Source organism: Accipiter gentilis, chromosome 21 (genome assembly GCF_929443795.1).
Source record: "Accipiter gentilis chromosome 21, bAccGen1.1, whole genome shotgun sequence".
Taxonomy (NCBI): domain Eukaryota; kingdom Metazoa; phylum Chordata; class Aves; order Accipitriformes; family Accipitridae; genus Astur; species Astur gentilis.
The window spans coordinates 4194716-4207326 of NC_064900.1; positions in this window are offsets into that span (position 1 = coordinate 4194716).

Below are 12611 nucleotides of genomic sequence, written 5' to 3' on the forward strand. Positions count from 1 at the left end.
AATTGTTTTCTGATCTGCACCACAATGAAAATCACATTTTTTTGAGATTTTTTAGGGAAAATTAATCAGAGTGGTGAGGAAGAGCTCCTTAGCAGCCTGCTGATCAGTGTCTGCAATGGGTGGAGGATCCACCATTTGAGGTCCCTTGGCTGTCTGATTCACGGATGGACATTTACCTGGAAATCATGCTTGCAGACACATGTCCTGAAAACACTTCACTATACAAAGTGTGTGTTCTGACTCCTACTGTCTCTTTTTTTTTTTGTTGAAATGTGCTTGTCCTTGAGAAAAGTTTCATCTTTGATAAAATCAGTTGCTATTTTCCAGTGAAACACTGGTTTGTTAAAAAATTCATGACCAGCGTTAGTAGTATTAGCATAGATTTAATGGTATAATTATCTAACTATAGTTATGCTGGTCAGTTCCCTGAGGTACCAAAGCTCTAAGCTCATTTTTTCGTGTGCATGCGAGCTTAAATGATAATGCAAGTCAAGTAATCCTCTCCCCTGAACATCAGCATCTCATCTCTTCCCTGAAACTACCCTCGCTAGCGGTGCTCGGTAGCACCTACGTGATCCTGCCCGTATCCCCTCCTTCCTTGCAGCCCCTTGCCCAGCCTTTCCCGGGCTCCCCGCACATGTGTTAACATCTGTTGTTAACGCGGGATCCTCCTGAGGTTTCGGCAGCACCTCGCCTTTCTAATACGCAAAATCCCCTCCCCTTGCTCTCCATTTGCAGCATTCCTAGCACCCAGGACCGCTCTCAGGCTGGTGACCTTGAAGCGGCAAGCTGTGTTATCTCGTCACCAGCCCGCCTGCCCGCCAGCTTGCCTTTGCCTTCCCACTGCATCCTCCCCCTCCGAAGGCACGCTTTGAGCTTGTTGTAGCATCTGCTGCCCTCTCATTTGGAGTCTCACAGTGAACGCCGCTGCCCTCAGCTAACTGTCAGTATTTATCATGACATCCCATTAGCACAATCCACACTAATGACTGCGAAAGATGCATCCATTTCCATTTTCTAAAGGGCTTCCGCTGGCTGAAATCCAGCCGCGGGGTGAGGTTGGGGAGGGGAGCAGGGGGACAAATCTTTGTGTTGACAGAGCAAAGCATGCACATCATTACCGAGTGCTCTTCTCTCTAACGGCTCGGCAGTTGTCAGGGGCGAGTGAGGAATTCCTCTCTTGGCAGCTCGACGCTCAGTCAGGGCACCGCAAGGTGTGAAGCCGGCCGGGGGAGATGGGGAAATCACCCACCTTTTGCCATCCGCACGGGCAGGGCAGCTTTCCAGTTGACCAGACTGCAACTACCCAAAGCTGCCACTTCTCTCTGAAGCGTGTGTTAAGAGTTAAATCTGCAGTCGCAGGGCCACTGTGGAAGAGCCAGGAGATAGGATGCAAATTATTAGTAGGCAGCCCCTTGGGAAGGGGGTGTATGTGGTGGGGAGAGGGGACGGGGTTGGGGAACCATGATGCAGCCTCTCCTTACCTGACATAGCTCTCAGTTCACCCCAAATGGGCAGGTCTTGGCTCCTGGGGTCTACGTCTATATGGCCCCACTTTGATTTTTCCTCCCCAAATGGCCCTCAGTGAGGAAGGATTCACTTCTCCCAGACATCCAGCACCCTTCCCGAGTCCTTTCCAACACCTTCTTAATCCAAATCCTGTTTGTGTCCCTGTCATCTGACTGAATGGGACTTTACTGTGAAGGAACTCAGGGACTTGACTAACGCTCTTGCCTGGAGAGGGGAAATGGGTCCATGGGAGATGGTTGTAGCTCCTGCTGTGCTGTGTCATTCTGGGTAGAGATAAGTCAGTTCTGTTACAATAAGACCAAAAGATAAGGGTTATGAGAAATCAGGTGTGTATTCTGAGCCAAACCCTGATTTCTTCCAGCAATCCTTGGTGGATGTTTTGGTTCAGGTGAAGGTGGAAGAGCAGCATATGGTGGGCAGAAACCCAGGGCAATCAAATGTAGTGGCACTGTTCCCTTCTTAGGACCTGACACCATTTTCTCCTTGCCCCTCTCACGTCCTGACTCCAAAACCTCCCACCCACTGCTGGCACAGATCACTCTGTGTTACCCACCGCAGAGGCCCCCATACAAATGAAACGAAGTAGAGAGAGCTTCCGTCTCTGCCCACAGGAAATTTTTCCATGACCCAGTGCAACTTTGGTCACGTAGCTTTCCTGACACCAAGTCAGAAATACCCTCTTTTGCTCCTACTTATGCCAGTTTGTCTCCCTGCCTCCTTAAGCAGCCTTGCCCTTTAGCTATTGATGAATAGCTCTGTTCGCTTTTGGTCATCTATTATCCCACAGATATAGATTTAACTTCTGTAATACTTGCTGTAAATTTGACCTTCTAGCCCTCTGACTGGTCTCATCATTTTTTCTCAGATCTCCGGTTCCAGAAATTGCCAGAAGTGCTACAAGTGAACAGCTGATGTAAACTCTTGCCAGAGTCAGATTTTTCCCCATCTTTGTTAGGCACCCAAAGCAACAAGGACCATTTTCAGCAAATTTTTATATTAAACCCTTCTGTTTAGTTGGTGCTTCCTCTCCCCAGGACCTATGCTGTTACCAGAAACATTTCACATATCTTCTGCTTGCTGAGTATGTGCTAGCAATATTTTAGCCTTGACTTTTTAAAATGACTCCCATCTGGACATTTTGCTGAGGTTTCCAGTCTCTCTCTCTCTCTGTTCCTTATTTGCTTTGGTCTTCATTATTTCATCCCCAAGGACCCAAGTAATGGTTCTATACTCCTCCTTTGATGTCTTTCCTTGTCTCCACTGCCTGTGTGCTCTCCTTTTGCATTTTAATTCATTGAGAAGTTCCTTGCTTATCCAAGTGGGCCTTATGCTGAAATACCCAGTCTTTCTGCCCAGTAAGATCATTTGCTCCTAAGCTCTCAATAATTCCGCTTTAAGAATCAGTCAGCCCTCGTGGGTATCTTAACCCCTCATGGCAGTGTGATTCTGCCTAGAAAGTCTCTAAAAAAAGGCAAAGTTTGCTCTATGAAAGTCCAGAGTATTAACTGCTGTTTACCTTCCCAGCCATCCTCTAGATCTTAAACTCAATTATTGTATGCTTACTGTGGTCCAAACTACTCTCTCACCATTTTTCCCTGTTTGTGAGCAGAAGGAAGAACATCGCTTTGTCCCTGTTGCATTTTGAGCTTCCTAGGAAATTCCTGGGTTTCCTATTGCCCTCCCAGCAGATGTCTGGGTGGTTGACATCCCCTGGGAAGATCAGAGCCTGCAGTAAGGAGACCTCTGTTAGGTGTTTTTAGAAAGCCTCATTCACTTCCCTGCAGCTTGACTGCACTTCCCTTGACTGCAGCTCTGTGCAGTCAAGGAGCTCCTTTACATAGGACTGAACTCCTTGTCCTCTTCTCCCCGGCCTGTTCCTCCTAAACAACCTGTAACTCATCCGTGACCATGGCTTCAGTTGTGAGTAACATCCCACCACGTCTCTGTGATCCCACACGATCCTTCCTTGCTCGTTGCAGTCTCAAAGATGGAGAGGAAGGTGGGTGCAGGTTCACCCTGTTCCTCCGTGTGACTTCCCTTTGGGCAAGAATCCTCTCGCACTCTGTGTTGGTTCCTGGCCACGTTTCCTTGCCTTGTGATCATCAGTATTGTGGCACACTGGTTCCTTCCCTCCTGGAGTCTGAAAAACTCTTGTTTTCTGGTGTTACTGAGCAGAAGGAAGTATTTTCTGAGGCATGACGGTGAAAAAAACCTGAAACAAACACAGAAACATAGATATCGAGATGTTCTGATTCAGAATAAGGATAAAAGGAATAAATAGGCCTTAGCAATAAAACATTTTACAGCTACAACCTGATTTTCACTGCTGCCCTGTAAGATGGGTACTGTACATTATATGCTGTGACAGGGTGGTCTTGCTAAAAGCAAAATGATGTGCGATGTGAGTGAGAGATTCATGGTGCATTGGAGACTGTCTTGTCTTGCTTGTCTGCCTGAGCTTTGTGTGAAACTGATACGCTCTGATTGTCTGTGATAATATGACCTGATGGCCAGAGGGAGCTCCATTACACAGCACTATAGCAGAAAGAGCTCTGCAAGACTTGGTTAAACATTTCTGAGTAGGTGAGAAACTCTGACGGAGTAGAGGACTACTCCCAGGATTTCCATCCCCAAGAAAAGCCATTCGAATGTCTTTTGATCATCACTGGATGGGCAAATTAGTAGAAAGGCCCTAAGAAGAGTAAGCAGGTGAACGGAGCTCAGGTGATTTTTGTCCTACATTTTGTTTGTCCACTGGGAGGTTGCGCAGGATGCAGCAGGATCTTCTCCATTTTATGTATCGAATGGCTGATAGCCTAAAGCCTCCTGGACCTCAGTCCAAAGCTAAACCCCAAACGCTTCCACCACAGTTTAGAGATAAGAGAGAGAAGCTTGTAGGGGAAAAATCTCAGACAAAAGCAGCAAGGCAGGCTGGCTGATAAAACTAATCAGGCTGGCAATGAGGAAGAGCTTTGTTGTTACTACCTGCAACTGAAGATAAACTACTAGCAAAATGGCAAGATCTGTTTGGGCTGAGCAGGGAGGAGAATCTTGGAAATTGATTTACTATGACTCTGGCCTGAATGAAATCCCAGGAAGCTCTGAACTGTACTTCAGAGGTGGAAAAACCCAAGACCCTCCCTTTTTTAATTTTTGTAGGTGGAAGCACACAGCGATCAGGGGAATGGGGGGTATGCAGCCGAAGGGACAGCTAGCGGGAAGAGCTCCCAGCCTTAACAAGTTTAGCAAGGTGTTGGTATGTAGACAAAGGCAGATCGATGCAGGGCAATGCGTGATATCAAAAATACATGCTTCCCCCCCACCAACAGTCCTCCAAACCTTGGGCGAAGAAAAGAAGCAGTGCAGGTGTTGATGTCTGCAGCTAACAGAATCACTGCCTTTGCTGTCTCTTCACAGCACTCGGTGCTTCCCAAGAGCTAAGTTCTGCTTTGAAGCACCAGTTACCTTCTGCTTCACCTAAATGATCTGCTAGATCTGCAAACCAGAGCCAGATACATTACCGTACTGGACCTTGCCAGTGTGTATGGCCGATTGCCCTGGGGTAGGGGTTGCAAATGCAAATCTGCTTTGCCGCCTTTAAAAGGCTACACTGCTCTCTGGACTCTGGGGGCCACAGACAGCCTTCCAGCACCTCATGGATTTATTTCTACAGCTCCAAGTGGAGGGTATGGCAGCCCAGGTAGAGGACATAATCTCTTACAGAACTGATGGAAGCAGTGTTCGACCCCAGTGAAATTAGTTCAAAAACTAAATAGTCAAAGTGGGCATGACTATCAGCTGCTGCCTTCTTTACCTTCCCTGCTAAACATACACTGGCTAGTTCAGAAAGCCAATACTTAAGGTATCCGATGGGCACTGGGAAAATCAAAACCAAGTAGTTTCTAAAGTTGGGAGTTGTAGGGGAAGTGCTGAATTCCTAGCTTCAAAAAGCAAGACCATTTTAGGGGTAGAAGGTTATTATCAGTGATCTATTTTTGAATTTTTTGCTTATTACCATGTGCCTCTGACCAATTTACTGAAAAAAAGCCAAAAAGAAGAGAAGTAAATTAGATGGAAGAATGTCAATGCACCTTTGATGCAATAAAAGAAGCTCTGAGCCCAGAGCCAATGTTGATAAGCTCTGATTTTAGGAGACCATTTATAGCACAAATGTATATGACCAAAATAGGACTGGGAGCAGTAGCCAAGAGAAGGACATGAAGAACAGTGTATTTTATATCAGGAAGAAAATGTGCCCTTGGGAGCTATGGTACAGTATTGTAGAGAGGCTGTCTGGCAGTAACACAGTTCTGCAGAGCCTTCAGGTCTGTGCTTGTCGTAGTGAGAAGCCAGCATCCTCTGGCTTGCTTAAATACACAGAGAGATAAGGATGCGCATATAACAAGGTGCCACTCTGTTTCGCAGTCCTGAGGTGAAAAACCAAAGAAGAAGCCACAGTAAAAATGGTTAATCACGGGGAGGACATAATCCGTGCATACAGGGAGCAACCGTGCGGGTGCACTGTGCAGAGCGAGGGAGGCAGGGCTGCCTGTCCGCGGTGGCAGTGGTTTTTTGCTTCCCCAAAAGTGTAATGGTTCTGCTGAGGAACTGCTGGCAGGCAGCCTGATAAAAGAAAGCTAATTGCCTACCGGCTCCTGCGTAGCCAGCAGTGAACAAGAGAGAGAAGGAAGTGCTAGCTCTGGGGTGGGAAAATATTTGTGTTGCTTCCATAAGGAAATTAGAAGAACTGGAAAGTTATTCCAATTTATTCTTCAGATAAAACTGATCACTACTCCTCAGGGGGAAAAAAAAAAAGATCCTCTGATTGTATGAAGCCAGCTCTAATGCCAGACTCTGCCAACCACCACACACAAACACACGCCTAATTGCTCAACAATGATTTTTTTGCTCACAATAGTAAGTTTAGACCCCCCATCTTGCACCTAGCTGTGTCACTGCCCTCAGCCCTAACTCACACGCAGGAAAACAAGCTGAGCAAAGGCAGATGATTTGCCTGCAAGGGTCATGCAGTGAGTCAGCCTGAGAGTTTAACGAGAGAACGTGTGATTTTCCGGATGCGTGCCCAGACCTCTGGCTACACCTCTTCCCCAAACCTGTCCCCAGGCCCTGGGTGGGATTTCTGTACTCAGCCCTGGCAACGCACTATGTATTAGCAGAGAGGGGCCACAGAAAGTCAGTCATTTTACTGACAGGACAGTGCTTCACCTGAAGGATGCCAGAATTTCCCCTTCCCTGCATTGATCTCCTAAATGGCTCGGGAAAGAAATGGCCATGGAGGAAATGTCGACTACCAGGCTGGCAGCCTTGATGCAAATGTCCAAAGCAGCCAGGTCTGGATGACATTAATCCTTTCAATGAAAGATTGCAGCAATAAATCTGTGTAAGGGGCAGCGAGGTCTGATGTATGAAGACAGTTTAAAACAACTAAATATGTGTACTGTAGCTTGCCTGAATGATTCACACCTGCCAAGTGACACCCACACATTTCATTGTGCCTGTCAGTCTGCCCAAGCCCAGAAGAAAAGAAAAAAAAAAAGCATGGTTTTTTTCTCGCTGCTCCTGTTACTGCCCTTCTGGGTGTTTGTGGGGCAGGTAACCTCCCTTCTCCCACTGCCCCATTTGCTGAGGTGGCTCTTATGCTGAGATTCTGCATCCTCAAGAAAGGAACCCGGTCAGGTACAGCATTTTTGGAAAGTGCCTACGTGAAGGGTAGTAGACACACAGCGAGGAGCCGTTGTGCTAGGGCTTCTCTGGGGCAGAGTAGATGGGAACATTACCTTCAAGAAGCAGTACACAAAGATCATAGCTTCTTATAGATCTGACCTCTTGAGACCAAAACTCCAGGCCACAGAAATTTTTTTTTTCCCAAGCCTCGTCATTCCTGTCTGATGACAAGTCCTGCAGCATCAGTGCCTGTCTGAACACAAGCCATGCCTGTGGCATGAAGGACTGATCTTCCCCAATCTCGCCTGCGGCAGAAAACGCAATGAGAGGCAGGTTCTGCCTCTGCCCCCAGTTCGTTACTCCCTCCCATCCCATCATCTTCTCTCAGGAAAAAAGGAGATATTTTTCAAGGTAGGGGTAGAAGAGAGACAAATAGAGAACGGATCTACCTTCGGCCCCACCCCTCCAAGTACAGAAAAATGCAATGAGAAAAAACATGCCCAGAGCTACCTCAATTGCTAGTGCCACCTTGAGATGCAGGGTTTCAGAAAGGGGAGAGAAGAGCTCAGCCAGGAGCTGCAGGAGCAGATCTGGAAGAATGAGGTTGCTCTGGAGCTGCAGGTCTCCAGATCATCTGCAGGAAAGGCAAGGGCGCACATATGGGTTTTGAGGATAACACGAGGCAAGGTAAAAGCACTAGTTGGATGAAGCTTTGAGGGGAAAGCTGGGAACTCTTCGTCTTCAACAGGGGCCAAATCACTTTGGCTTTGTGCATTTTGAAACAGTGAATGATAGGGTTTTTTTAATTCCCCCTGCCACATATATGTGGATGCAGACAGGAGGTGAAGCCCCTCTGCATGTGTGTGTGAGAGACAGAAAGTAAAAAACGCACAATCATCTTCTTTGCTTGATCTAAAGTATGTGGGAAGGGATCTGACTCAGCATTTGGGGTTAGGCACTCCACCAGAGAAAGAAATAACTCAAGACAAAAGTTGGAGGACAACACAGTTGCAGGGAATTTTAACCTAAGCAATATAGAGCTTCATAAATAATATTCCCCTGGTTCTCAGATTGACAGCAGGTTGTGCTCCATCTAAAACCTGGGCAGCTCAAAGAGGTCTGGCTGGAAGACAAGAAGGGGTGGTCCGGCAGCCTGGCTTAGCACTATATCATTTAAACAGAACCCTGCCTTCAATTCTTCCTGGGAGATTTCATGCATCTGATTTAGCATCCTAAATAAGATATCAAATATTAATACAAAATATTACCTCTACCTCAGGGACTCACAAGCCGTTCTTGCCATGTACTCAAGGCTTTCATTAAATAGGCCGGGGCTGCAGCTGTATTATTCTTATAGGAACAGATCACTTTTTCTGTGTCAGGGCACTGCGGTCGTAGAGCTGTGAGAGAGGGACTATGAGAGAAAACAGTATGGAGCAAAAGAGGTGATGGAAGAGAAGGAGATACAGGGAAGAGAAACTGGAAAGTAGGCGCTGGGGAAAGAAGGATCAGAGAAAGGAATGAAGGTGTATGATGATGGAGAGGCGAAAAGAGGCAAAAGAATGGGAAAAGACATGACAAAAGAAAGGGAAAGAGAAAAGCTTCTTTCTGATTCATAAGTCTAAGGCATAGTCCTGAGGGGACTAAGGAACCACTCTGGAAATGCTGGGAAACCGCATACGATTAATAATTAGCTGCAAGATGGAATTGAGGGTTTCTTCCCTTTGGCTTTTTCCATTCTTTTCCCTTTGCTGAGATTGCAGGGAGAAGTTAGCCAGTTTGACCTGCAGGAGCCAGTCCCTGGGCTGGCAGGCAGAGAAACAGTACACAGGCGTTTATGCCTCAAATAGGAGAAGAGGTGCAGTGTCCTCTGGCTAGTGCACCCCAGTACGTGGTCTGTCAGTGGTGGAGATCCCCCCCAAATCTAAGCAATTCTTACCCTCCTATGGTCTGTGCTATGCAGCCAGTCTGACTCAATGACTAAAACAGCCCCAAACTGTTTTGCAAGTATTATTTTGGACTGCAGTGCTGTTTCGTCCTGGGAATTAAAGACGTTCCGTGGCTCTGCTGGTCCTGCGTTGTACAAATTCTTTCCCTGCTACACTACAGCACAAGGCAGTATTACCGAGTAATACCAAAGGGTTTTGGTTAAAGACAGTCTTCCAGATGAGAGAAATGAGTGCAACACTCTCCACAACATTACACCACAGATGATCTTATGCTCATGTTTTGCTGATTTTTAGGGATAGCTACCCATACCTCTAAAGGCAACAAAAAGGAAGACAGACGAAGGAGCAGCACAGTGTTAGTTGTGATTCTTCAAGGTCCCCTTCTGCTTCCACAGCAGACGATCAGTAAAGGGATAGACCCTCTCTTTATTTCTTGGAGATCAGATTTTTACAGCATGGCTCATTTGACCAGGTGAACACAAATGCAATTCCTGGTTCTGCCGAGTTTCAGCCTAAAAGGAATCACAGTTTGATCAAGCAGTCTGACCTTTTGTGCACTGCGGGTCTTTTGCATTCTTACTCCATTGCCGCTGTAATGACAGGAAGAACTTGTGTTTGATGAAAACATCTCTTTTTCAGATGAGTATTTAGTTTTGATTTAAGGACAGCACGGGATGGGACGTCCGTATCTTATGCCAGTGGCTGTTTCGTGGTTAACCACCCTCCCTGTTGAAATTCATGCTTCATCTCCAGCAGAAATTTGTCCAGCTTCAGCTTCCAGTCACTGACTCCTGCTCTGTTTTTTTCTGCTAGATTACAGACTCCTTTAGTAGCTGGCATTTTCTCCCCATGAAGGTACTTGTATGTTGCACTTCAGGTCACAAGTAAACACTGAGATTCCCATTGTAAGGCACTTTCTCCAGCACTCTAAACATTTAGTGGCTATTTTCTTTCATCTTTGATTTTTCAGCATCCTTTAAGAGATGGACGCCAGAATTGAACATATTTTAGGCTTAGTCTCACTAATACTGTTACACAAACATAAAATAACCTCTCTACACCAGAGAAGTAAGAAACATTTTTTCCTTCTGCATTCGAAGCTCATATTAGCCCCCTTTATCACAGGATGGTACAAGACAGTCATTGCTTGTCTGGCATAGCCACTATATCCTATTCAGTCAGTGTATGCAGAGGCACTTTTGGTAGGGATGGCATGTGCTCTTTCTTCTTAGATTTGCATTGAACCACATCAAAATGCATTTTGTCTGTAGGCACCCACTTGCTATTGAATGCAATTCAGGGTCCATGACCGTCTTTTTTCTTGTATTTACTAGTCTGCCAAACTTTATGTCTCTATAAACTTTGCTGGCTGCAATTTTTTATTTACTTCCAGATCATTAGGCATCAGGCCCAGTTCTGATTGTGGAGCTGTGTGAGATACCATCCCCATTTGAAGAGTTGTTCTTCCTGACAACTCTTTTTAGAGGTCTTACAGCTGTTTATTCTTAATCCATTTATGATGTGCTTTATGGATGTTGCAAAATCATCACAGGTCTATTTTTTAATCAGAATATCATGCGCTACTAAGTGAACAGAAACCTGTGTGGTTATCTTCATCAGCTAAACTTGCGAATCCAAGAAAATCACAACAGGTTTGACATGTTCTCTTTCAGTAAGAACATGTTGATTGGCATTAATTATATTTCTGCTCATTACTTTGTCAGCAGCTGACGTCTGGCTATCTGACCTACCATTACTTGGAACAAGCTGCTTGCATCTTTTGCTACATTAACGTGGCATTAGCATTCTTCCAGTCTTCTGAGATCTTCCCTCCATGCCAAGATTTGTTTACTGTAGGTTGCCGTCTCTAATCAATAGGTAACACTGCGAACTCTTTAGGACTCTTGGGTACAAGTCGTTCAGATGTGGAGACATTAAAATACCTAACCTTAGTAAGTGATGTTTAATATCTTCAGACACTAATGGACTGGAAAGTACTTCTTCATCCTCGTATGATGGGGTTTTTTTAATACAGATCAGAAGAAGTACTTAAGTCAGTCTCCCTTTTTCCAATGTATAATAAAATATTACCTCCATTAGTCACAAACCTATGCAACTGATAGAATTTATTTAGTTCCTAAAACACTTAAAATTCTCCTTATTGTCCTTAGCTCTACTAGTCACTTGTTTTCAACTTTAGTTTCCTTTATCAGTTTTCTATATTCATAACTTCTAATTTATATTGACTGCCGTCTGTTTCTTGAAACAGTATAACCCATTTATCAGACATGTCTTTCCAATTCCTGATTGCTGCTTTGACTTTGCAGCTGAATAAGGATGATGAGCTTTCAGCCAAAGCATGTCTTTTGTTGATTGCAAAGCCGTACTTTTTTCTAACAAACTCTTCTGTAAGACCTGCCAATTTTCATTCATCTTTCATGCCTAATTTTTCCCCCATCAATTTTGCTTGTATTTTTCTTCTACTGTTGAAAAATTAGCTCTTTGCAACTGCCCTCTGTTTGCCCACATTTAATGTAATCATCTCACAGTCATTATAATCTGTAATTTTAGAAACCTTTAAACTCTATCAGCTCCGGCATATAACCTTACAATCAAAACTCCTTAAAACAGTGCTTTCATTTTTTTCCTTCTGCAGTAGGTATGAAGAAGAGACAGGTGCTTAAAGAATAACTCACCTTATTTTCTGGTTTGATTTAGCAGTCTGGAACATCCCTGTACCAGCATGCCTCCTGGGTTTTATTAGGTAACACATTAATCCGTATGCATTCAACATCCTTTGGTTCTGGATTATCAATAACTCTAAATCAAGTAATGATGTCTTTAATGCAGACTGCCACCTCCACTTCTTTTATCTGCTCGCTTATTCCTAAACTGATTAAACCCATGGATTTTAACATTCTAGTCATGCGAATTGTCCCACCAGGTTTCATCAATGCCAATTATATCAATGAGAATTTCTAATTTCTTTTGCTTGTTACAGAGTCTCTTTGCACCACAACATGAGCAGCTGAAACATTTCTTCCCATATACGCTGCCACATCAGTGCAGTTTATCTGTGATGAGCTGAGTTCAATGTCAGTTTTTCACTCCTGCGCTCTATAGCTTGACTCTCAGGGTGTGGAGTATGTGATCTGGTATCAGGATTGTATCAGCATCCTTGTTTTATAACAGTGCCAGAGGCTAGCTTTGGAGACGGCTTTCTCTTTTGCCTACAAGAACCATAAACACTACTGCATTGGAACTTGGCACCTGTCAAGTCTGTCTGTCTTCAGTAAGCTCATGATATGATGTTTAATGCCAAGACGCACTAAAGAAAGGAAGGCAAAAATGTCTCTTCTTCTCATTTTTACGGCTGCAGGGAGTTTTGTGGGGAGTTAGTGGAAAAGGTACCTCTTGTACTTTGGTCCAAAGATGATGAGATAAACA